At 40.7% G+C, this 24,808-nt stretch overlaps 1 long non-coding RNA gene across 1 annotated transcript in view; it reads left to right on the top strand.

The window, feature by feature from the left end:
* Window positions 1-12,700, top strand: part of LOC123594844 — a 35,498-nt gene extending 22,798 nt beyond the window's left edge. The window contains exon 3 of the long non-coding RNA XR_006710905.1: window positions 12,657-12,700. This is a non-coding gene — a long non-coding RNA (uncharacterized LOC123594844). The remainder of the gene's footprint in view (window positions 1-12,656) is intronic.
* The last annotated feature ends 12,108 nt before the right edge of the window (window positions 12,701-24,808 follow it).

Below are 24,808 nucleotides of genomic sequence, written 5' to 3'. Positions count from 1 at the left end.
TGCATTCCCTCAAGTTATCTTTTCACTGGTCGTTTGTACACTTGGACCCATGTTCATAGCACCATTATTCATAAAAGCTAAAAGTTGGGAGCAATCCACACGCCCATCCCTGGGTGAATAAAGACAATGTGGTCCATCCATACAGTGGAGTTCTGTTCCGCAGTTGAAAGGAACAAATGTCTGATGCAATAGAGCATGAGAAGGAACCTTAAAAACCAGAAGCCAGTCATAAAAGACTACATACTCTATGACTCCTTGACCTGAAGTTTCTGCAAAAGCCACAGTTTTCTTGATAAGTAGATGACAGATGCCTGGCTGGCTCTGTCGGCAGCTCATGCGACGCTTGATCTTGGGGTTGGACGTTCAAGCCCCACGTCGGGTGTAGAGATTACTTAAACATAAAAAATAAAAAATAAATAAATAAAATGTAAATAAATATAAAAAATAAAGAGGAAAGATGAATACTTACCTGGGCTCGATGTCGTCCTCACTACACATGGGCACAGGCACCTATTGGAACTAATGTAAATGTTCTGAAATGGGTTTCTAGTGAAGATTGCACAGCTGTATAGATTTGCAAAAAATCACTGAATTGTACCTTGCAACGGGTGAAAATGTGGTATGTAAATCACACCTTAATGAGTTGCTAAAAATGTTCTTTAACAAATTGGCGGCAGAGACTGCCTGAGCCAGCATGCCTAAAATACCTACTATCTGACCCTTTGTAGAAATAGTTTGCCGATCTCTGGCGTAGAGATTTATGATTGCTTAAATATTTTCATAAGATCAACAGCCAGTGTCTATGAGGACATGAACTTTCAGCAGCAGACTCTACAATTAAGGGTGAGAGAAATCCTTGGATATATTTGGGGGAAGAGGTTTTCCCACTGGGGAAAAAAAAATACATGGTTTGTTTAAAAATGTAACATCTCTGGGGAGTGTGTATAAACTTTATTTCTTATTCATATAAACTTTAGAATCAGTTTCTTGAAATGCATAAAAGAGCTTGCTGGGGTTTTAACTGGGATTGCATTGAATCTCTAGATCAAGTCAGGAAGCATTAGCCATCTTGACAATATTCAGTCTTCCTTATCCATGAACATGGAATGTCTCTCCATGCATTATATGCTTCTAATTGTTTTTTCATCAGAGTATAGTAGTTTTCCTCATATAGATCTTGTAGTACAAGTTTTGTGCAATGTATGCCTAAGTATTTCATTTTTTGAGTGCTAATGTAAATAGAGTTTTTTAAAAAAATTTCAATTCTCCCTGTTCACTGCTGGTATACAGGAAAGTGCCTTTTATTAATTCATATCCTGGAATCTTGCTATAATTGCTTTTCAGTTCCAGGAGACGTTGTTAAACCTCCATGTGGCTTTACCTGGTGAGGGTCGGAAAAAACACTGAGTAAAGTGGTAACTGTCTTGAATATTGCTTAAGAATAATAGTAGCAAATATCTATTTAAATATAGTCATTCAAGTTCTAAAGCAAGATTCTTCTATTTATCTTTTAAATTATTATTTGGGACCACTTGTTAAACTTTGTGGAAAAAAAGATGATATGATATAGGAGTAAAACCCAAATTCTTTTCACCAGAAGAAAAAAAAAATAGCAAACATCTAATGTGAGGGGTTAAACAATGAGCTGATATTTAATGATGGAAAGTTTGAGAACATTTGACAATTGCATCCCAAATGCACCCATTTACGGCATCTGTATTTTGCATACAATATAACCTCAAAAATAGGTATTTTTTAAACAAAGGGGATGTTGTAAATCTGGAACCACCTGAATACTTCATGTTATGCATCATCTTGTTTTCATTGCAAATACATCATTTACATGGAATATATCCTTTTTCCTCCTTCAGATAACAGCACACAGAAACCTTCACCCACCCTCCCCACGTACACACTTTCCAACTCTTCTTGTGTTTCTTCCAGGAAGTTTAAGATCTATGATTGGAGACGGCAGTGTGCACAAATGAGCTCTATTTCATTTCCTCTGTAACGTAGCTCCAAGGTATGATGTATTCTTGGAATTCCAAATGCTGAGAACGAGTTTCTATGAAGGATACTGTTTGCCCACATAATGAAATGTTTATCACAAGGAAGGATTCTGCTTCCTTTTTAAAAAGCTTTTATTTAAAGTACAGTTAGTTAGCATACAGTGTATTATTAGTTTCAGGTGTACAATTTAGTGATTCAACACTTCCATGCCCTGTGCTCATCACAGCAAGTACACTCCTTAATCCGCATCAACTGTTTTACCCATACCCCACCCACCTCCCCTCTGGTGACCATCAGTGTGTTGCCTGTAGTTAAGAGTCTGTATCTTGGGTTACCTTTCTCTCTCTCTCTCTCTCTCTCTCTCTCTCTCTCTCTCTCTTTCTCTCTCTCTCTCCCTCTCCATCCCTCCCTCCCTCCCGCTCTCCCTCTCTCTACCCCCTCACTCCCCCCTCTCTCTTTTTCCCCTTTGTTCATCTGTTTTGTAACTTAAATTCCAAATATGAGTGAAATCATATAGTATTCGTCTTTCTTTGACTAACTTCTTTCATTTAGCCTTATAGACTTCCTAGTTCCATCCATGTTGCAAATGGCAAGATTTCATTCTTTTTTTATTGTTGAGTAATATTCTAGTGTGTGTGTTTTGTGTAAATACCGAACAGTGTGATTGCTGGATCATAGGGTAGGTCTATTGTTAACTTTTTGAGGAGCCTCCCTACAGTTTTCCACAGGGGCTGCACCAGTTTGCGTTCCCATCAACAATGTGAGAGGGTTCCCTTTCTGCATAGTCTCGCCAACATCTGTGGTTTCCTGAGTTGTGAATGTGAGCCATTCTGACGGCTGTGAGGTGGTATCTCATTGGGGTTTTGATCTGTATTTCCCTGATGATGAGTGACGTTGAGCATCATTTCATGTGTCTGTTGGCCATCTGGATGTCTTCTTTGGAGAAGTGTCTATTCATGTCTTTGGCCCATTTCTTCACTGGAGTGTTGACTTTAATAAGTTCTTTATAGATTTTGGATACTAACCCTTTATCTGATATGTCATTTGCAAATATCTTCTCCCATCCCGTTGGTTGCCTTTTAGTTTTGCTGATTGTTTCCTTCGCTGTACAGAAGCTTTGTATTTTGATGAGGTCCCCGTAATCTATTTTTGCTTTTGTTTCCCTTGTGTCGGGAGACATCTCGGGAAAGAAGTTGCTAGGGCTGATGTCAGAGAAATTACTACCTGTGCTCTCTTCTAGGCTTTTTATGGTTTCATGTCTCACATTTAGGTCTCTCATCCATTTTGAATTTATTTTTGTGTATGGTGTAAGAAAGTGGTCTAGGTTCCTTCTTTTGCATGTAGCTCTCCAGTTTTCCCAACACCATTTGTCGAAGAGACTCTCTTTTTCTTGTTTAATATTCTTTCCTACTTTGTTACAGATTAATTGATTGTGTGGTTGTGGGTCTATTTCTGGGTTTTTTGTTGTGTTCCATTGATCTATGTGACTATTTTTGTGCCATTGCCATACTATTATGATCACTATGGTTTCGTAATATAACTTGAGGTCTGGAATTGTGATGCCTTCAGCTTCGTTTTTCTTTGTCAAGGTGGCTTTGGTTATTTGGGGGTCTTTTGTGGTTCCACACAAATTTTAGGATCGTTTGCTCTAGCTCTGTGAAAAACACTGTTGGTATTTTGATCGGGATTGCATTAAGTGTGTGGATTACTTTGGGTAGTGTAGACATTTTAACAACATTATTTTCTTCCAATCTGTGACCATAGAATGTCTTTTCATTTTTTTGTGTCATATTCAATTTCTCTTATGAGTGGTTTGTAGTTTTCAGAGGGCAGGTCCACCTTGGTTAGGTTTATTCCGAGGTGTCTTACTGTTTTTCGTGCAGTCATAAATGGGATTGATTTTCCGATCTCTTTCTGGTTTTTCATTACAGGTGTATAGAAATGCAACAGATTTCTGTACATTGATTTTGTATTCTGCTACATTACTGAATTTGCCTGTCACTGGTAGCAATTTTTTTTGGTGGTGTCTTTCACGTTTTCTATATAGAGTGTCACGTCATCTGCAAATAGTGAAAGTTTTAATTCTTCTTTGCCAATATGGATGCCTTTTATTTCTTTCTGTAGTGTGATTGCTGTGGCTGGGACTTCCAATATACTGTTGGATAAAACCGGGGAGAGTAGACATCCTTGTCTTATTCCTGACCATAGAGAAAAATCTCTCAGTTTTTCCCCATTGAGGATGATATCCATTGTGAGTTTTTTTTGTATATGGCCTTTATTATGTCATGGTATGTTCCTCAACCCTACTTTGTTGAGGGTTTATTCTCATGAATGGATGTTGTACTTTGTCAAATGCTTTTTCTGCATCTATTGAAAGGATCATGTGGCTCTTATCCTTTCTTTTATTAAAGTGATGAATCACATTGATTGATTTGTGAATATTGAACCACCCCTGCAGCCCAGGAATAAATTCCACTTGATCAGGGATGTTAAGTGTGTGGTTTTCTTTTTTAATGGAGTCTTTTACTGGTTTTGGTATCAGGTTAATGATAGCCTCATAGAATGAACTGGAAAGTTTTTCTACCTTTTCTATTGGAGTAGTCTGAGAAAAATAGGTATTAATTCTTCTTTAAATGTTTGGTGGAATTCGCCTGTGAAGGCATCTGACCCTGGGCTTTTGTTTGTTGGGAGATTTTTGATTGCTGATTCAGTTTCATTGCTAGTTATCAGTCTGTTCAAGTTTCTTATTTTTTCCTGTTTCAGTTTTGGTAATTTATATGTCTAGGAATTTATCCATTTCTTCCAGGTTGTCCAATTTATTGGCATATCATTTTTCATAATATTCTCTTATAATTGTATTTCTGTAGTGTTGGTTGTTATTTCTCCTTTCTCATTCGTGATTTTATTTATTTGAATCCTTTCTCTTTTTTCTTGAGAAGTCTGCTAGAGGTTTATCATTTTTATTGATTTTTTTCAAAGAGCCAGCTCCTGGTTTCATTGAGCTGTTCTATTGTTTTTGAGCTTCTTTTTTTAAATGTTTATTTATTTTGAGATAGAGAAAGAGGGGGAGGGAGGGTCAGAGAGAGAGAATCCCAAGCAGGCTCTGCACTGTCAGGGCAGAGCCTGATGCAGGAGTCAATCTCTCAAGCTGTGAGATCGTGACCTGAGCCAAAATCAAGAGTCGGATCTTAACCAATTGAACCACCCAGGCACCCCTGTTTTTTTTTTTTTTGGTTTCTGTATTTGTTTATGTTCTGATCTTTGTTATTTCCTTTCTTCAGCCGACTTTATGCTTTGTTTGTTGTTCTTTTTCTATCTGGTTTAAGTGTAAGGTTAGGTTGTTTGTGATGTGACGTAGGTCTGTATTTCTATCTGCTTCCCTCTTAGGACTGTGTTTGCTGCGTACCAAAAGTTTGGGACCCTCTTGTTTATATTTTCATCGGTTTCCATATATTTTTTAAATTTCTTCTTTGATTTCGTGGTTGTCACACTCATTCTTTAGTAGCATGTTGTTTAATCTCCATGTGTTTGTGGTATTTCCAAATATTTTCCTGTGGTTGGCTTCAAGTTTCATAGTATTGCGAGTAGAAAAGGTGAGTAGTATGACTTTAGTCTTTTTGTATTTATTGAGGTCTGTTTTATGACCCAAGATGTGATCTGTTCTGGAGAATGTTCCACGTATTTTTGAAAAGAATGCATATTCTGCCGTTTTAGGATGAAATGTTCTGAATATATCTGTTATGTCCATCTGGCCCCATGTGTCATTCAAAGCCATTGTTTCCTTGTTTGCTTTCTCTTTAGATGGTGTGTCCGTTGATTAAGTGAGTTTTAAGTCCCTTACTATTATCGTTTTAGTATCAATCGCTTCCTTTATGTTTTCTATTGTTTTGTATATTTGGGTGCTTCCATTTTGGGTGCATAAACATTTACAATTGCTATGTCTTCTGCTGGAGTGTCCCCTTTATGATTATACAGGGTCCTTCTTTGTCTCTTGTTCTAGTCTTTGTTTTAAAGTCCATTTTGTGCTCTTTAGGTATGGCTACTCCAGCTTTGTTTTGACATCCATTTGCATGGTACATGTTTCTCCATACTTTCACTTTCAGTCTGCAGGTGTGTTTGGGTCTATAAGCAGCCTCTTGTAGAAAACAGATAGGTGGGTGTTGGTTTTTATCCACTCCGACACTGTGTATCTTTTCGTTGGAGCATTTAGTCCGTTTCCATTCAAAGTAATTGCTGATAAATATGTATGTATTGTCATTTTATTACTTTGTGATGTTTCTGGAGAGTTTCTTTTATCTTTTCCTGTCTTTCATGTTTTGCTGACTTTCTTTAGTGATGTATTTGGAATTCTTTTTCTTTAATCTTTGCATGTTTATTAGTGGTTTTTTTTATATGGTTTCCATTAGCTTTGAATATAGTCTCTTCTGCAAACAGCAGTCTATATTAAGTTGATGGTCATCGAAATTTGAACCCATTCTTTTCTCCTCTCGTCTCCTCTCCACATTTTACGCATGTTACTGGATTTTATACCCTTTTGCCTGTGTGAGTTCCTTGACTGGTGTTTTTACGGAAATATTCATTTTTACTGTTTCTGTGTTTCCTACCTTCATATTGTCAATTTTGGTCTGTTTTTCCACTCAAAGCGTCCTCTTTAGTATTTCTTGCAGGGATGGTTTTGTGGTCATTAACTCCTTTAGTTTTTGTTTGTCGAGGAAACTCTTGATCTCTCTCCTTTCTGAATGATAGCCCTATTGGATAGCGTATTCTTGGCTGCAGGTTTTTCTTACTCAGCAGTTTGAATATACATGCCACGCACTTCTGGCTTTGCCAAGTTTCTGTTGAAAAACATCCAGCTAGGCTTATGGATATTCTCTTGTATATTGCTGAGTTCTTTGGTCTTGCTTCTTTTAAGAATTTTTCTTCAGCCCTATATTTTGCAAAATTAATTATAATACATCTTGGTGTGCCCTTGCTTTTCTTGATTTTGATGGGAGTTCTCTGTGCCTCCTAGATCTTGATGTCTGTTTCCTTCCCAGACAAGGGAAGTCTTCAGCTGTGATTTCCTCAAATAAATCTGATGTCCTCCTCTTTCTCTCTCCCCTTCTTCTGAGACTCCTGTGAAACGAATGTCACTACATTTGATGAAGTCAACGGAGTTCACTAGGTTTATTTTCATGTTGCATAATTATTCTTTCATTCTCTTCTTCAGCTTCATTGCTTTCTGTTACTTCGTGTGCTAGGTCATTAGTTGTTCCTCTGCTTTTTCCAGCGTTCTGTTCTTCGCTTCACGTCTGTTAGCAATCTCGTGTATTGCATTCTGCATCTCAAATTCTTAACTGTTTTACCTCTGTGGTAAGGCCTTCCCTGAACTTCGCCATTCTTCTCTCAAGCCCAGTGAGTGTCTCTGTGATCATTGCTTCAAGTTCTCCATCGGGCATGTTACTTGTATCTCTTTCACTTATTTTGTTCTTTCATTTGGGATAAATCCTTCCGTCTTCACATTTTTTGAAGTTTCTGCCTTCTTCTGTGTGGTTAGAAACACCCATTATGCTTCCTGCTCCTGAAAGTCATGTTCTTATGAAGAAGACATCATGTAGCGTCCAGGGCCTGGCCCACTCTACTGTTGTGTTTTGACAGCTCTATCCCTTCTGGCAGTCACCTGCAGAGGCTCTTGTCACCCACTGTGGGCGTGTTTGGTCGGTCCCTGAATGTGGTGAGGGTTAACCAGCTGTGCTCTGGTCTGCTTGTGAAATGATATTGGACACCACCTCCACCAGAACTGAGGCCCTGCAGAACATTCTGGTTGGGAGATGTGGTGCGGGCAGGGGTTTGTGCAGGTCTTCAGGGGAAAGGAGTTTTCGGGGCTGGGGCCAATCCTGCTGCCCCTTTTTGTGTGTGCATTTTCACACTTCCTTATTTTACTTTTAACTGACTGATTTTACAAGTCTTATCTTTAAGTGGCTAAATTTTTTCATTGCATTTCTTTACCAAATACCATGTACTTGTTTATGGACACATTTTACATGTATGTGAAATCTGAGAATTGTTCTTTCCACCAATTTGATCATTATGTGTGTGTGTATATATATATTTCTTTAGAATATTTTTTATAGTTTTTTTCTTATTTTGCTTAAATCAAATTTCATAACTCATGCTTTAGCTTCATTGTAATAATCGTCAGTTTTAGTTTTCACTGTACATCTTATGGTTCCCTATACTAAATTTTTTAAAGATTTATTTATTTACTTATTTACTTATTTATTTAGAGAGAGGGAGAGAGAGAATCCTCACTTGAGTGGGAAAGGAACAGAGTGACAGAGGGAGACCCAGAATCCCAAGCAGGGTCCACACTGTCAGCGTAGAGCCTGATGCAGGATTTGAACCCACCAACACTGAGATCATGACCTGAACTGACTTTGGATGCTTAACCTGACTGAGCCACCCAGGCACCCCTCCCAATGGTAAATTTTTAAAGTAGGATATTTGATTAATGAGTCTTAGCTCAGAGGTATACTTTACTTTTCTCTTTTTGCCTGGTGGCCAGCAATAGAACCTTAATGAATAAACCACCTTTTTGACAGTTACACTTTAATCTGAATGTCTCTGGATGTCCCCAGATACTTTACAAATGAATAAAAGGTGACTGATTTGTAAATAAACATGTATGACTCTCTCTCTGTCTCTGTCTCCCTCTCTGCTTCCAACATGCTCACATAGACCCTCACATGCTTGAAGCACTAAGGAATACCATGCATCAAAGGCCTTCTTTGCCACCTTCATGAACTTCCAGAGCAATTAGCGGGGTCGTAGACCTTCAGCAAAGTGACCTGCCTGCTGTCGTGGGTTTGTGGGTGATTCTGTTCCGATCTCTAAGAGGGCACGCCATTTGCACAGGGGGACATGGTAAGGGATCACGGTCTGCTCTGTTGTCTGTCCCACCTAAGGTACAGAGCCCCTGTCCCGGTGAAAATTTCCATGACTTCTAGCTCCTTCAAAATGGTGCTTTGAACTAGAGCTTGAGGATTGGCCTAATAATGACTGTTAGGCAAAATTTGGTCATTAAGTCTCTTAGATCACAAACATCCAGATGAAATTTGAAATGATCTTAGGATAAAATATGACCAGATATTCCAGTGCTAACATGAATGCTTGTACATATAGTGCACAAGCTAAATATTTGCTACATTCCTTGGCATTTAGACTAATGAACTGTTTAACATATAATGCTTGTTTTATCGATAACAGGAAAGTTAAATTTATTATAACAATTAAAGACACTAAACTTTTTTAAATGTTCAATTTTAATTATTAGCGTTTTTCTGTGAAGCAACAACATTTTCTAGGATAAAGGAGATTCCTCTTTTATTGATGAGAAGAACACGTAATTTTCTTTTTCTGCTTAGCAATGTTATTAACTAGGGATAAGGATATTATGATTGGCCAGATACGTATAAGATTGCCACAACCCTAGATTTACTTGAAGGTGATTAGTAGGATTCTTTTAATGGTTGATAAATGATATTGCTGACTTCATAGGTTAGAACACTGATGTGCACAATTTGAAAATTAGAGTTGATTACGAAATTTTCATGATCTGTCATTACTTAGCATAGTGCCCACATTGGGCAATAGCATTGTGAAGGCAGGGAGATAATTAAGACTTTGTTAAACAGAAAACAGCTTGGGAAGGTGACAAGATAACTGTCACGCCCACACCTCTCAACTGGCATGGTTTCAGGATGTTTAGTGGCCTTGGGGAATCCTCAGAATCTCTGGAGTATATCATATGTTCCAAATCTCTCTAGATTGATTGGGCAGGTCTGCTTGGTCTAATGATTCAGTTGTGTTTGGTATCTTTTTACCAATCCTCGGTTCTGGTCTAGCCCTCCGGAGATTTAATTATCTTGGAAGTACACACCAAACCTTTCATTAATTTACTAAAACACGAGAGCATACAGGGTTTCAGACCAGAACTGAAGCCCTAGGAATATAAATGGGGAAACACAGCTCTGAGCATTACTGGTTTCTATGTCTGTCACACAGATTTTGAGTTTGGAAGTCATCAGAGATGCATCTTATATGGTGGGATGCATACACACACACACACACACACACACACACACACATACATCTATAAAATACTGTACATGCAAATACTTTGAGATGTTTGTGTACTCACAATGGGTACCCTACATGCATGCATACAATGTCCTGTGGGTGTAAAAACAAGATTTAAATGATGTTAACCAGATTTTATAGCCAAGTATGATCTATTGCTAAAATCAAGTAGATCAAGCATGAAAATGGGAACTCAGAAATAACATGAAATATCACTAGTGTATTCTGTGGAACCCACAGGGACAGTCTAGGATGAAAATCCTGATCTGTCGTACATCAAAGGAGAATGGACCATGTGAACAGCATCAAACTGAAGATAGAAATGCACAGCTAGTATTTCAGAGTTGAATTGAAACTGGAACTTTGATTTTAGATGTCTGATCCATTCCATAGAGATCAGATAGCTAGCGAATGGAATAAGGAGGAAAGCATGTACTGAATAACTTTTTCTGCATAAAATATGCCAGGTGGTGTTATCCAAGTTTAAAATAGGTAAAGGGATGATGACTGCAGTTGAAATAAAGGAGAATGGTGCCGGAGGCTTGCATCTAATTCATGGAGGAACTCTACCCTGAAGGAAGTGGGATATAATTCCTTGATCTTTAGGGAAGGGGGTGTGCACGAGGTGACTTCCTTCCAAAAAGTGCATCAAACCTGACACGTTCATCAAATTCTAGCCATTTGCCAAGTCTGTTTAGTAAACCTCAGAAGCCAGTAGTCCCGTGGGGCACCTGAGAGGCTCAGCTGGTTGAGCATCCAGCATCAGCTTAGGTCATGATCTCACGGTTTGTGGGTTCAAGCCCCGTGTCGGGCTCTGTGCTGAGAACCTGGGTGCTGCTTTGGATCCTGTGTCTCCCTCTCTCTCTTTGCCCCATTCCACCTTGTGTGCGGGCTCTCTCTCTCTCTCTCTCAAAAATAAACATTAAAAAAAAAGGAAGCTAGTAGTCCCTAACTAAACAACTCTGTGCTGTATACTGGAAAGTCTGAAGAAAATGGCAAAAAAAAAAAAAAAAAAAAAAATCCACCCACAATGAAGAGGTTCACACATTTGTTCAGATGTCGTGGGGTCCAAGCGTGGAGAGAATCCCTCGGATCTTTACCTTCAAGAATACAGTTGCTTTCCCACAGAGGCACGTTCCGTTACAAAATGGGTTGGATTCTGGGGCTAAATGTCAGTGCTGGTCTTTGCTCTAGTGTTTAATGGTCTGGGGTGAAACATCATCTATTCTGGGAATTGTTACCAACACAAAACCGTGCAGGGTTCCTTCACTGTTGATTTCAAAACAGATTTTCAATCTCACTGCTCTGAAGGAAGGATTTATTTAGATTCCATTTGCAAATGCTCGTGCAGGATACAAGATTTCTCCTTAGGAACTGATTAGAAATCTCACTTCCTCTAAGGAGTGTGTTAAATTTGTCAAATACTGACAACCCTGACATCCATGAGCCATGGGTGTTTACTCACAGACAAGAGTTCATGCCCTCCAGGGTGCAGAGAGGCTAAATATTTCTCTCAAAATCTGGTGGACCTCTCAGTACTGGTTTCCGTGAGAAGTGACAGGTTTTATCAACAACCCCGTGTAGGCGTTATCTCCACAAAGTTCCTCTTGAGGAAGCAAAACCCCGTCACCTCAAGATTCTCGTTTGTACATCTTTAAAGAGTCTGCAGTTACCACCAGTATAATTTGCTTTATTCATTTTATTTCATTATCTGCCTCCAAAGTCCCCTGCTGTCCTACGTTCTCTTTTGCATAAGGGATTCTTTTAAAGAACCCTAATGTTGAGGATGCCCTATTAAGAATTAAAACCCTGAAACCGATGAAAGCAGAGAAAATAATGTTAAAAAAATGATAAAAGTAGACAATCTAGGCGATGCACACAAACCTGCCGACAGTGTCCACTCGGTGAGCTGCCACGTGGGATACGAGGCAGGAAACTTTTATGGGATCAAGAATGAAGAACAGCTGGGGCGCCTGGGTGGCGCAGTCGGTTAAGCGTCCGACTTCAGCCAGGTCACGATCTCGCGGTCCGGGAGTTCGAGCCCCGTGTCAGGCTCTGGGCTGATGGCTCAGAGCCTGGAGCCTGTTTCCGATTCTGTGTCTCCCTCTCTCTCTGCCCCTCCCCTGTTCATGCTCTGTCTCTCTCTGTCCCAAAAATAAACGTTGAAAAAAAAAAAAATTTAAAAAAAAAAAAAAAGAATGAAGAACAGCAAGAGACCAAGAGAAAAAACTCAGATTGGCCTCAGGCTGCATGGTCACCCTTGGTGTGTGGAGACTGGCCGTGCCAACAGCCTGGCTGGCTGGTCCCACGGAGCATGTACAGGGACACGGAAGCCAGCCCAGTTTTGTGATGTGGAACCCGGTGAGAGTGTTGAGGACAGTGTCATCTCAACAACCGGAAGGTGATGATATTTTTATTTTTTTTTCACGTGTACCATCAACATTTTTTCTTTATCCCTCGTGATATTTTAAACCTATTAGGATATCTTTTTTTTTTTTTCAACGTTTTTATTTATTTTTGGTACAGAGAGAGACAGAGCATGAACGGGGGAGGGGCAGAGAGAGAGGGAGACACAGAATGGGAAACAGGAAACAGGAAACAGGAATGGGAAACAGGAAACAGCCATCAGCCCAGAGCCCAACGCGGGGCTCGAACTCACGGACCGCGAGATCGTGACCTGGCTGAAGTCGGACGCTCAACCGACTGCGCCACCCAGGCGCCCCATAAACCTATTAGGATATCTTGACAAGAACACTTGACTAGGTAACATTGGAGGTTTTTTGGGGCACCTGGGTCGCTCAGTCGCTTAGGCATCTGACTTCAGCTCAGGTCATGATCTCACGGTTTTTGAATGCGAGCCCCACGTCGGGCTCTGTGCTGACAGCTCGGAGCCTGGAACCTGCTTCGGATTCTGTGTCTCCCTCTCTCTCTGCCCCTCCCCCGCTTGCAGTCTGTCTCTGTCTCAAAATTATCAGATCAACATTTAAAAATGTGTAATGAAATATTTCGGGGAGCCTGGGTGGCTCAGTTGGTTAAGCTCGGGTTGTGGTCTTGCGGTTTGTGAGTTTGAGCCCCATGTCGGGCTCTGTGCTGACAGCTTGGAGCCTGGAGACTGCTTCAGCTTCTGTGTCTCCCCCCACCCCACCCCTCCCCTGCTCACGCTCTGTGTCTCTCAGTCTCTCAATAATAAATAAATGTTAAAAAAATTTTTTTAAATGTATAATAAAATATTTAGAAATGGAAAGCCTCCACTAAGAACCAGTAATTTCAAATTTAATGCCACTTTACCTATTTTTTGCAAAACACTTTTTTCTTTTTGCTAAGTTAGTATCCTTGTATAATTTACAAATGATTGTTTGACATTGGATAGAAGGTGTATGTTACTCAATTTAAGACATGCTATTAAAGCACTTCATCCATAGTAATGTCCTTTTTTGAAATATCTGATCGGTTTTATTTTTAAGTAAGTTCAAAGTTATCAGTTCAAACCTTCCCTGGTCTTTGTGTTAAGCCGTTTATGTGAAAGCTAACTGCTGGAGCAGACCTGTCGACCCTACTGTACTCTCTTATTTTTCTGAGACCAGCACTGTGCAATAGAACTTTCTGGAGTGATGGAGAGATTCTAACCTTGTCCTGTCCTATATTGTAATCCACATGTGGCTACTGAGCCTTGAAACGTGGCAAGTGTGACTCACATATGCAACTGTTAATTGTTTGTTTTAATTAACCGAAGTTTAAATACCCGTAGAGAGCTAATGGCTCCCATATTGGATAGCCCCAATCTCATCAGAACTTCTTCCATTTCTTCACTGATTCTTTTTCCCTCTCATCAGGAAAAGATTTCACGGCTTGCATGTATCTACATAGAGAAGATTCTTACAGATTTACCAGGAAGAATCACCTGTGCTTTGTTTGTATTTTTTCCTTTATGATCCTAAACTTTGTTTCCTCCCACTATTGGACCTTCCTGGATACTCAGTCTACAGTTACTTTTCTTGCTGTCTTTCTTACGGGTCTTTCTTCCGTAAATTGGTTTAGGTCTAAATGATTATTATGTATTCAATGAGTTGGAAAAATTATATAATTATTTATATATAATTAAACCCTATTGATTAGAAGCACAGGATTTTTGGTGAGACTTTCTGGGTTGAGATACTATTGACTGGCTAGATGAAAATATGGCTAGAACCGTCATTGACTAGCTGGCCAAAAATTGGAATTTGTGAACTCCGTTCCCTCGTCTAAGTATTGGGATGGAATTGTAGTAGCATGATAATTGATGGGTACTTACAAGTGAACTGAAGGAACAACTTATGACTGTTAGGTTTATCGCTGTATGAAGAGAGAACAATTTTTGACATCGATTTTAGTAGAAAGATTTACTTGAATCTATTAAACTGTATTTAGGAATAAATGAAGTCGTAATCGTTCATGCCGTAACGTTATGTGCGCCCTGCCTCCCGATACACATTCTAAGTTGTTTTACCTTAAGAACAACATCTTTGCATTTTGTTTGTTTGTTTGTTTGTTTGCATTTGATTGTAAGTGACAAGCCCCCGGTTTTTGCACAATTGACAGAACTTCTCATGTGGTGAATATCAGTTCAGGTATAGCGAGCCAGCAGGTGACCGACCGTAGCGCACTTGAGGTTTTCAGCTTTCCAATTTCACCTTGAACTCCTACATTTAGTAATAAACACATGCTAAACGTTATAAAGCGACCCTTTCTTCTCCGAACAGCTAATTTGTTGAGTATCTGAAGCACTCTAAGGAGATCCTATAATTAAACATATTAGACCCAAAATGGGTAATGTCGCTGCATTTCAGAGATTGTTTTGGAACACACTGTCTCCATTCCCTTGTTAGCTGGAACAGTGGATTTGATTTTAACTGCCAGGATGCTGCCTGCAGAATTGAGCAATCCTTGTGGAAGTGTGCGTAAGCGTCTCCCAAACTAAAAGCGTGGTGCATTGTTACTGGGTTATATTATGCGGGCAAAATAGCTTTTTAGAATCATATTTGTTGGTTATAGCTTTGAGCTACGGTGCGATTATGCAGCTGGATAGCTTCTCTCTGGTTGTATTTCAGTTCCCTTTGCCTTTGGAGTGGAAATATTAAGAAAATATAATAAAGAGGCAACTACGCTATGAGAACTCCACTATTATATGAAACAATGCACAATTAACAAGCAGAGATGATGCTATTCTTTTTAGGTTGTTTGAAGCCAACGTCTAAGCTTATTGAATTGAGGCATGTAAGCCTTTATGTCTTACGACAAGCGCGTTTCGTTTTGGCCAGCAGTGAAGACGTACCACCAGCAAACCACAGATGAACCAGGGAAGAGAAGTTGTCTGAGTTAGTAAAGGCGTTTTGCTGAATGTATGCTCCTCTGTTTATAGAATGACCTAATGTCCTTGCAGTATTTACCAAAGACAGAAGAAGAAGAAGAAAAAAGAAAACTTCCTGAATGAAAACAAGTTAATGAATTGAATCGGTTCATTTCAAACTCAAATATTGTCTATGGAGAATAATTCTAATCTTACCACCTCCCACTTTATAAGATTCTCAGACTCTATTAAGAGAGACAGAGAATCCCAAGCAGTCTCCGCACTGTCGGCACAGAGCCCGATGTGGCTCCAACTCACAAACCTTTGAGATCATGACCAGAGCCAAAATCAAGAGTCAGACGCTTAACCGACCGAGCCACCCAGATGCCCCAGTTCTCCCTTTCTTTTCCTGACCCGCACGTTAACACTGAGACTCTAAACAAACCAACAAAAACAGTCAGGCGTGCACGTGTATAGCAAATGATCCCTTTGAAGACAGCCCACAGGATTGCATTAAAGCAGTCAAATCAGGGGCGCCTGGGTGGCTCAGTCGGTTAGGCGTCCGACTTCAGCCAGGTCACGATCTCGCGGTCAGTGAGTTCGAGCCCCGCGTCGGGCTCTGGGCTGATGGCTCGGAGCCTGGAGCCTGCTTCCGATTCTGTGTCTCCCTCTCTCTCTGCCCCTCCCCCATTCATTCTCTGTCTCAAAAATAAATAAAAAACGTTAAAAAAAATTAAAAAAAAAAAAGCAGTCAAATCAACCTGTGTGCTGATTCTGGGAATTAGGAATCCAAGGGCCAGAAAGACGCATCGTGTGCCCAGTACTGAAAGATGCGGGTTCCTTTTGCCTTTAGCGTCGTCTTTCTGCTGTACTGCATCATCTCCTCTTTAATGTCGTTAGTATTTTAAGTCATGACTTCAAAAGCACTCCCAATGTCAGATGTGCAAGCGGTGGAACTAACAGCTTGTCTCTCGTCTCTTCTGTCTTCCCAGTCTTGTTAGGCTGTGCGTCTTTCCCCCACAGCCCTGCAAGACCACTGAGAGAACCCTCTGGAATTGGGGAGCTTTTTTTTTTTCTTCTTTTAATACATAGTGTTGACTTGAAGAGTAGGCATGGCTTGGGGTAGAGTCATGTTGAGCCTGGCGTTGTGTGCAGTTGTCTCTGTTCTCGTTCTGTGTTTTTTTTTTAGGAAATATCGGGCATTGTACTGTGTGTGTTTCAGTTGCTAAGCATTTTCTTAATTAAGTTTTATTTGGATGCCATGTTATTTTTATTGACGTATGAAGACAGAGGTTGCCCTGAAAATTATCCAGGTATTGATTTTTATGCAAGTTCCATTGCTGTATTAAACATTAGCTTCTCTTCTTCAGGGCTGCAGCACCCCTCCCCAAGGATTTGGGTGTGGACATAAAAGCAACTGGGTGATGTGATGATTCATTTTCTCTTTATCTTTATTTTGTACTAAATCTGCCAAACCCGAATGAGGTTTATTGCATGCTTTAAAATTGCATTTTTATCATCTTCTGATTATTTTTTACTTATATGGTTACTGTCATGTTGATAATACATACAGCTTTATGACACAGGATCAGAAATTCCATGTTCGCTCATTAAAAGTTGTCGTGATTCTGGTTACTGTGCTCAACCAAAAACTCCACATCCATGACAGTCAAATGACCTCAGTTACCTTCTTTTATTTGCATTTAGCTGGTACCTTTTTGCCCAGCACTTAATATTCAACCTTATTTTGTATCTATGTTCCAAGTATTTTCCACTGAATAATCTAAAAAATCTGATTAATTTAAAAAATTTTTTTTCAACGTTTATTTATTTTTGGGACAGAGAGAGACAGAGCATGAACGGGGGAGGGGCAGAGAGAGAGGGAGACACAGAATCGGAAACAGGCTCCAGGCTCTGAGCCATCAGCCCAGAGCCCGACGCGGGGCTCGAACTCACGGACCGCGAGATCGTGACGTGGCTGAAGTCGGACGCTTAACCGACTGCGCCACCCAGGCGCCCCTAAAAAAATCTGATTAATTTTAAAATTGCAAAGTTGCTTTTTTCAATTTAACAGGAAATATAATCCATTGTGCCAACCAGTACATTTTATTTTATTTTGCTCTATTCTACTCTATTCATTTTTTTAAGTAGGCTTCACGCTCAGTGTAGAGCCCAACACGGGGCTTGAACTCATGACCCTGAGATCATGACCTCAGCCGAAACCAAAAGTCGGAGGCTTAACCAACTGAGCCATCCAGGCACTACCATTTTATTTTGTTTCTTTGCTTTCAACTTTCTTTATAGTTATTGTTTCTAAGTTATTTTTAGCTTATTGTAGTAAGAACACTTAACATGGGATCTACTCTTTTAATGAAGTGCATAATACAATGTTCTCTTTTCTTTCTGTATTCCTGATTGCTTAATTTAGGTAATAGGAATTTCCTTCATCCTATTCATTATGTGGGATGTTCAAACAGTGTATTTCTTCCTTTAATTATTCTTAAATATAACACTGGACTTTTTGAAACATATCTAGTGTTTATGCAGTAAGTCAGAAAGCACATATGAAAGTTAACTCTTGTGGTATCCATCTAAATATCTATCTGCCTATTTCGTAAGTTGTATGTTTTCAGTTTTTTTTCCCATTCAGAACTGTAATCCATTTGGAGTCTATTTTGTGCATGGTGTGAGGTAGGTATTTTATTCTAATTTACCCCAAAGTCCCCACTGATTAGTGATACCATCACTGTATTGACTTCATTTTCTTGTGTGCTTGCGTCGATTTCCGGACTTTATCTTCTACTCAACTTGTCTATGAAATGTGCAACAATATGGTAGCATTTTACTGAGAAAAGATTGTTCCTATGTTTTAATGTGGTACAACTGGTGCCCTCAGTTAAGATTGCTTTTTGGTTTTTCCATGGTTCTGCTTACCTGCAGCACTCCAGAGCTCTACGGGCGCTGATGACCACCTCTCCTCCCTTAGCCCCCTCACACCTCTGGACTGGTTAAAGCTTAGTCATTTTGCTTGTGCAAATCCAGAGTACAGATTGTTGAGGGCAGTCTTCTCCACACCTTATTAAAAACAAGTCTTTTTTTTTTTTATAAATTTATTTATTTATTTGGAGAAGCGGGGAGGGACAGAGAGAACAGCAGAGAGAGAGAGAGAGAGAGAGAGAGAGAGAGAGAGAGAGAAAATCCCAAACAGGCTCTACGCTGTCGGTGCAGAGCCCAATACGAGGCTCGAACTCATGAACCGCGAGATCATGACCTGAGTCAAAATCGAGCATTGGATGCTTAACCGACTGAGCCACCCAGGCACCCCTGTAAATAGTCTTTTCGTGGAGCTTTCTTCTGTACAACCTGTGAGGAGCTCTGTTTCCCAATGCTCTACCATTCCCTGGGGACTTGGCCATCACTGTACCCTTCCCTATGTTGGGAAACCATTTCTTGGGGCCCATAAGTATGCCCAGTGCCTCATTTCCTACTTCTCTTGAGTCCTCACTTAGAGCAGCATGTTCTGTCAACGTCACTCATGAGGCTGTTTGCTTTGTTTTTCCTTTCTGTGTTAGGTCATTTCTTTACAAAGACTCTAAAGTTCCAGGGTTGATCACTTTAGCTGACTTTGCTGAACTTCATCCAGAATGTGCCTCCCTACTGAGGAAAGCTCTCTTACTTACGTGTGTAAAAGGAGGTACCCAACAACAAGTTTACATCAATCACTGTAGCTTAGTTCTTCCCAAGGTTCTCCCCCCGCCAAAATATCAACTTTCTTCTTCCCTCTTGAGCTCCATTAAAGGAAATTTAATAGCGCAATGCCAAATTCAGGCTCCATGGAATATAGAAATTCACATCCATCCTTATGCATCTGTTCTCAGGTATCATGCCATGATTGGTAACCAGCAAGCTTGACCTGTAGTTGAAGAAAAATAAAAACCCTACGGGAGCTTCAATGCAAAGCATTTCTTGCTTCACTGGACAGATGGCACAAATGTCATCTGGGTGAAAAACAACACATCAGTTATAGGCTGTGACTTAATAATGGCTTCTTAGAGAATAGCACCCCTTTGTTTTGCTTTGTAGGCGGATCTTTCTAAAGTCTGTGGTCGCATCATTAGCTGTCCGCTTGGCGATGAGAGAGGACACCTGATCTTCTGTGCCACCCTTCGCAGTTGACCTTTGTCACCTGACTGTGCTTAGTAACTGTGCTGACTCTGCCCCCTTTGTTTACTTTTACAAGAATGAAAGAAATCCAGGCAGTTAGAGGGGGAGGAAAGACTCCGTAATAAACTGCCTTCTTATGAAATTTGGAAATGCCCTTTTTCTGAACACCTTCTATACCTGACTGCAAGGATTGTGCCACGGTTTCCTGGTTTCCTAATTTCTCAAGATTTTTGGGTTGGGGGAGGAAAAAGAACTGCCCTATACTATACGTAAGGAAAATTATAAGGCATTTGTTCCGAGCATCACTAATATTTTACAACGTTATTGATAATGATTAGGTTCTCATTTTATTCCTATGATGGAAAGCCAGAAATTATGAAAAGTAGAGTAGAAGCCCATTGAAATCACTCTTGATTCTACAGAACCAAATAATCTCACATGATATCCTCTGCCCTGGAAACACTTGTTCAGAGCAAGGATCAGCAAACACATTCCCAAAGGCTTTCTAGAAAGGGACAGTGTTAAATATTTTAGGCTTTGCATACCTTGTCAAAACTACTCAACTGTACTTGGTAGCAAAAGGGAGCCGTAGAAAACATGCTGGTAAATGGGTGTGGCTGTGTTTCAGTAATTTCGTTTGGATACTGAAAGTTTAATTGCTTATAAGTTTTGCATGTCATAAAGTAGCATTCTTCTTCTGAGTTACTTGTTTCTAATCATTTGAAAACGTAAAAGGAGTCTCCGTGTTTAACTCACACAAAAATAACCAGTGGGCTAGATTTGTCTTGTTGGCTGGAGAGTCTGTGGACTTTGTTTTAGAGTAACAATATATCCGACCCACAGGGAGAATGGCTGTCTTCTGAGCCCTGTCATTGATCAGTCCACTTCATTCTGTCTTGGATCCATAGGGGGAAAAGAGACAAAAAGGAAAATGGTAGAAGGAACCAAGAGTGATGTGATTTGCTTTGAGTTTTCCCTTGAGCTGTCTTCACTCACAGAGTCCTGTGAGCATTTCTGAGTCATGTGCCCCAGTATGTGTTTCCCACAGACATCCTTCCCCGGAATCAGAGTGGGTGGTTCTCTACAGTCCCGATGAAGTCGTGTTTTGGTTTGGGTAGTCATTTTTATTTTTATTTTTATATGTTACTCTTTTTTTTTTTCAATATATGAAGTTTATTGTCAAATTGGTTTCCATACAACACCCAGTGCTCATCCCAAAAGGTGCCCTCCTCAATACCCATCACCCACCCTCCCCTCCCTCCCACCCCCATCAACCCTCAGTTTGTTCTCAGTTTTTAAGCGTCTCTTATGCTTTGGCTTTCTCCCACTCTAACCTCCTTTTTTTCCCCTTCCCCTCCCCCATGGGTTTCTGTTAAGTTTCTAGGATCCACATAAGAGTGAAAACATATGGTATCTGTCTTTCTCTGTATGGCTTATTTCACTTAGCATCACACTCTCCAGTTCCATCCACGTTGCTACAAAGGGCCATATTTCATTCTTTCTCATTGCCACATAGGACTCCATTGTGTATATAAACCACAATTTCTTTATCCATTCATCAGTTGATGGACATTTAGGCTCTTTCCATAATTTGGCTATTGTTGAGAGTGCCTCTATAAACATTGGGGTACAAGTGCCCCTATGCATCAGCACTCCTGCATCCCTTGGGTCAATTCCTAGCAGTGCTATTGCTGGGTCATAGGGTAGGTCTATTCTTAATTTTTTGAGGAACCTCCACACTGCTTTCCAGAGTGGCTGCACCAATCTGGGTAGTCATTTTTAAAAGGCTTCGTGTTTGATCATTTACCATGCTCTGGGTGCACTGCCACAGGCCTGATGTCCATAATTTCATAAATTGCTCACACCAGCTCGGTGCATTCTGAGTGAGTCTTTCCTTAGCTTACAGTTGAGGAACTTGAAGGTGTGCAGTGAGGCACATCTTCTGAAGTCACAGAGTTTTAATGAGGAGGGACCCGTCCTCCATGAAATGATGCCAAATCCCACAGGCTAAAAATTATAAGGCAATACTGTCAAATGGCTTTCCTCATTACAGAGTTGTGGCTTTGAATAAGAAAGGAAGGGACGAAAGGAGGAAGGAAGGGAAGAAGATAGAAAGATAGAGTTGCATCTACTATTTCATTAAGGTTTATTTATTTTGAGAGAGAGGGAGACAGAGAGAGAATCCCAAGCAGCGTCTGCACCATCAGCACAGAGCCCGATGCGGGGCTCGAACTCATGAACTGTGAGGTCATGACCTGAGCCAAACCCAAGAGTCGGACACGTCACTGAAGGAGCCACCCAGGTGCTCCTTACATCTACTGTTAATGAAAAGACACGGGGACCGTTCCATTGATTGTTTCCCTCGGCATGCACTAAATTTATTCACACCTGCATTCATACCTGTGGGTCCATCCCCACCATTTTATATGGAGACCTCCTTTCACAAGAAAACAAAGACAAATGATATCTGTGCCCCAAATCGTTTGTGTACAAGTGTGAAGCTACGCATCATGTGCCCATCCTCTTGTGCAGCCGGGCTTCTGCTCCTTGCTTAGATGCCTCTGTTTACCTTTAGAATAAACCTTACATTCTCCAGGTCAGTTTCCCTTTTTAATCTGATAATATGCCTTTGAAGGGGCTTCTAGCCCTAGAGATAGCATATGTGCGTTAGAACGCTTTAGACTCTAAGTGTAATTTACACAAGCCCAGACTCCTACCTTGAGCGAGAGTGCCCAGCCTGGTCTAGGAACGGACTCAGGTTGAAAACAACACCCCTGGATGTTCTTTAGCCGTATAGGTGGGATGGCCACGGTCTCGTGGGTAGCATCTGTGTTGGCCGAAATAACTATGGGCTGTATAGCTCTTTCTTTCCTACTGTATTACTTGAGTTGGTTACACATGATCTCCAATCATGTGAAAAAGTTAAGAAATAACACCACGAAACAATACAATAAAGTAGACCTGTCACGTGAATGCAGAGACAGAGGCAAATGTCCGTAGACATCCTAATGGCTGCATTTCCACCACTGGCCACTGGGAGGCTGATGCCTGCGTCACGGGGACATTGCCCACCTTCGCATAGATGTAGCTGGTGGTGATTGTTGTCCTACTGGTGGTGATGCCCAGACCAGGACTTGACCCCATGGCGTCCTGGCCTTACAGATCCTCTGATCTGTCCAACAAACGTTGGCCAGGAACCACAATCCCATCTGGAGCCTGGGTCTTCAGTTCCTTGGGGACATTTGTGTTTTCTCCCGGTACCCTGTCCATTTCACACAAGATCTGTGGATCCCCAAGTGTGTGTAAGAACCGGCATCTTCCTCACTGACCTGTTTACTCAGAGTCCCGATGTGCACTGAGCATCTGTGCCTCCCCTGTCACACGTGGCAAATAGCCTCACTTTGGAAATGTCTACAGGGAGCTGATGAGCCCACAAGGCCGTTGTCTCTAGCCACGAGCTGATTTTATCACCATTCCATACGTCCTTGGGTAAAACCCTTGCCCCCTCCCTGCCATTTCTACTCACCCATTCTCATTCCTCCTGCCGAATGCACACACCCCTCTAACAGGTGTCTGCCCCTCCAATATTCAGTACTGAAAAGTATCTTTCCTGCTGCACGCTTTGTCTGACTCCCACGATCTGGGATCCTTCAGCCAAAAAAATGTCACAATCCGAAGGACCATCAGGTAGCAGCTTTCTAGACTTGTGAGCTGGTAAACAAACAGCTCCCTCCTGACTTCATGCCTCTGTTAAATGGATTGACTGGGAGTTTCGAATCCTGCCTTTCTTAGAAAGGGCGATGCAAGCGTTCACCCTTTGTTAAATTCCATGTCTTTTGGTGTGCCCTTTTTAAAAATTTTTAAAAATATTTATTCATTTTTGAGACAAACAGAGCCGTCAGCACAGATCCCGATGCGGGGCTCGAACCCACAAACTGGGAGATCACAACCTGAGCTGAAGTCAGATGCTCAACCAACGAAGCGGCCCAGACGCCCCTGGCTCGCCCTTCTAGTTTTCTCTCCCATGTAACGTACTGCTCCAAGCGAGCTGTCCATCTGTGGAATGAACGTACCTTTCATGCCTTCCTGCAGGCTCTGGAGAATCTTGTGAGACAGGAAAGAGTCAGGGAAAGTGTCCTTTTTGTGTGTGGCCCTGAGGAACTCCCTTCAGAGACTCGTACTTCTGGGCCCTTTCTGAAGATCCTAACTCAACCAACTGCAACATAATTTGATTGTTCTGTGATCAAGCTGAAAATTCTCTGTATTCTGTGTAAGAAACCACCAGAAACTTAGCCAGACATTTTCCAATCAAAAGTTGGAATATCCGTTATTTTAAAGATTTTTTTCATGATCTTTTATCAAGTTCAAATAGCGTTTTTTTTCTCCTTCCTCTGCTTTTTTGTTTTAATCAAGTATTTTCTTGTGTTCCGTGTAATTACTGATCACAGTGGGATCAAATTAGAACTTGATGAACACTGCATATGTAGGAAATCTGCAAATATTTAGGAATTAAAGAACACGAAGAAAAAACAACACATACGTTTCTGAATCACCATTGGTCAAAAGAAACGGTCCCTAAGGAGATTTTTTTAAATACTTTGTACCGACGACAATAAAATAAAAATCTATCTAAATCTCTTGCTAGCAGACAAAGCAGAACATGGTGGAAAATTTGTATCTTTCTATGCTTATACAAAAGTATAAAAATATATAACCTCAGCTAAGTTTCACCGAGCTTGCAAATAAAGAAAAGAACAAGTCTAATGGAAAACAGCTAGAAGGAATGACAAATTTAATATTACATCATTGAAATTGAAAACCGATTCATTAACAAAATCCAAAGTTGATTCCTTTTTTAAAGTTTATTTATTCTTGAGAGACAGACAGAGCGTGAGTAGGGGAGGGGCAGAGAGAGAGAGGGAGACACAGAATCCAAAGCAGTCTGCAGGCTCTGAGCCATCAGCACAGAGCCTGATGCGGGGCTTGAACCCACAAACTGCAAGATCATGACCCGAGCCGAAGTCAGACATTCAACCGACTGAGCCACCTGGGTACCCTAGAAGTTGGTTCTTTTACGCACACCTACACACACAGACACACACACACACACACACACAACACACACACACACACGGTGTGCATGTAAAATGTGGTGAAATCTGAATCAGATCTGTGGTTCACTTAACAGAA

This window comes from Leopardus geoffroyi, chromosome X (assembly GCF_018350155.1).
Source record: "Leopardus geoffroyi isolate Oge1 chromosome X, O.geoffroyi_Oge1_pat1.0, whole genome shotgun sequence".
In the NCBI taxonomy this organism is placed as follows: Eukaryota; Metazoa; Chordata; class Mammalia; order Carnivora; family Felidae; genus Leopardus; species Leopardus geoffroyi.
The sequence above is the reverse complement of the archived record's forward strand: the minus strand, read 5'-3'. Positions and strand labels throughout refer to the sequence as shown.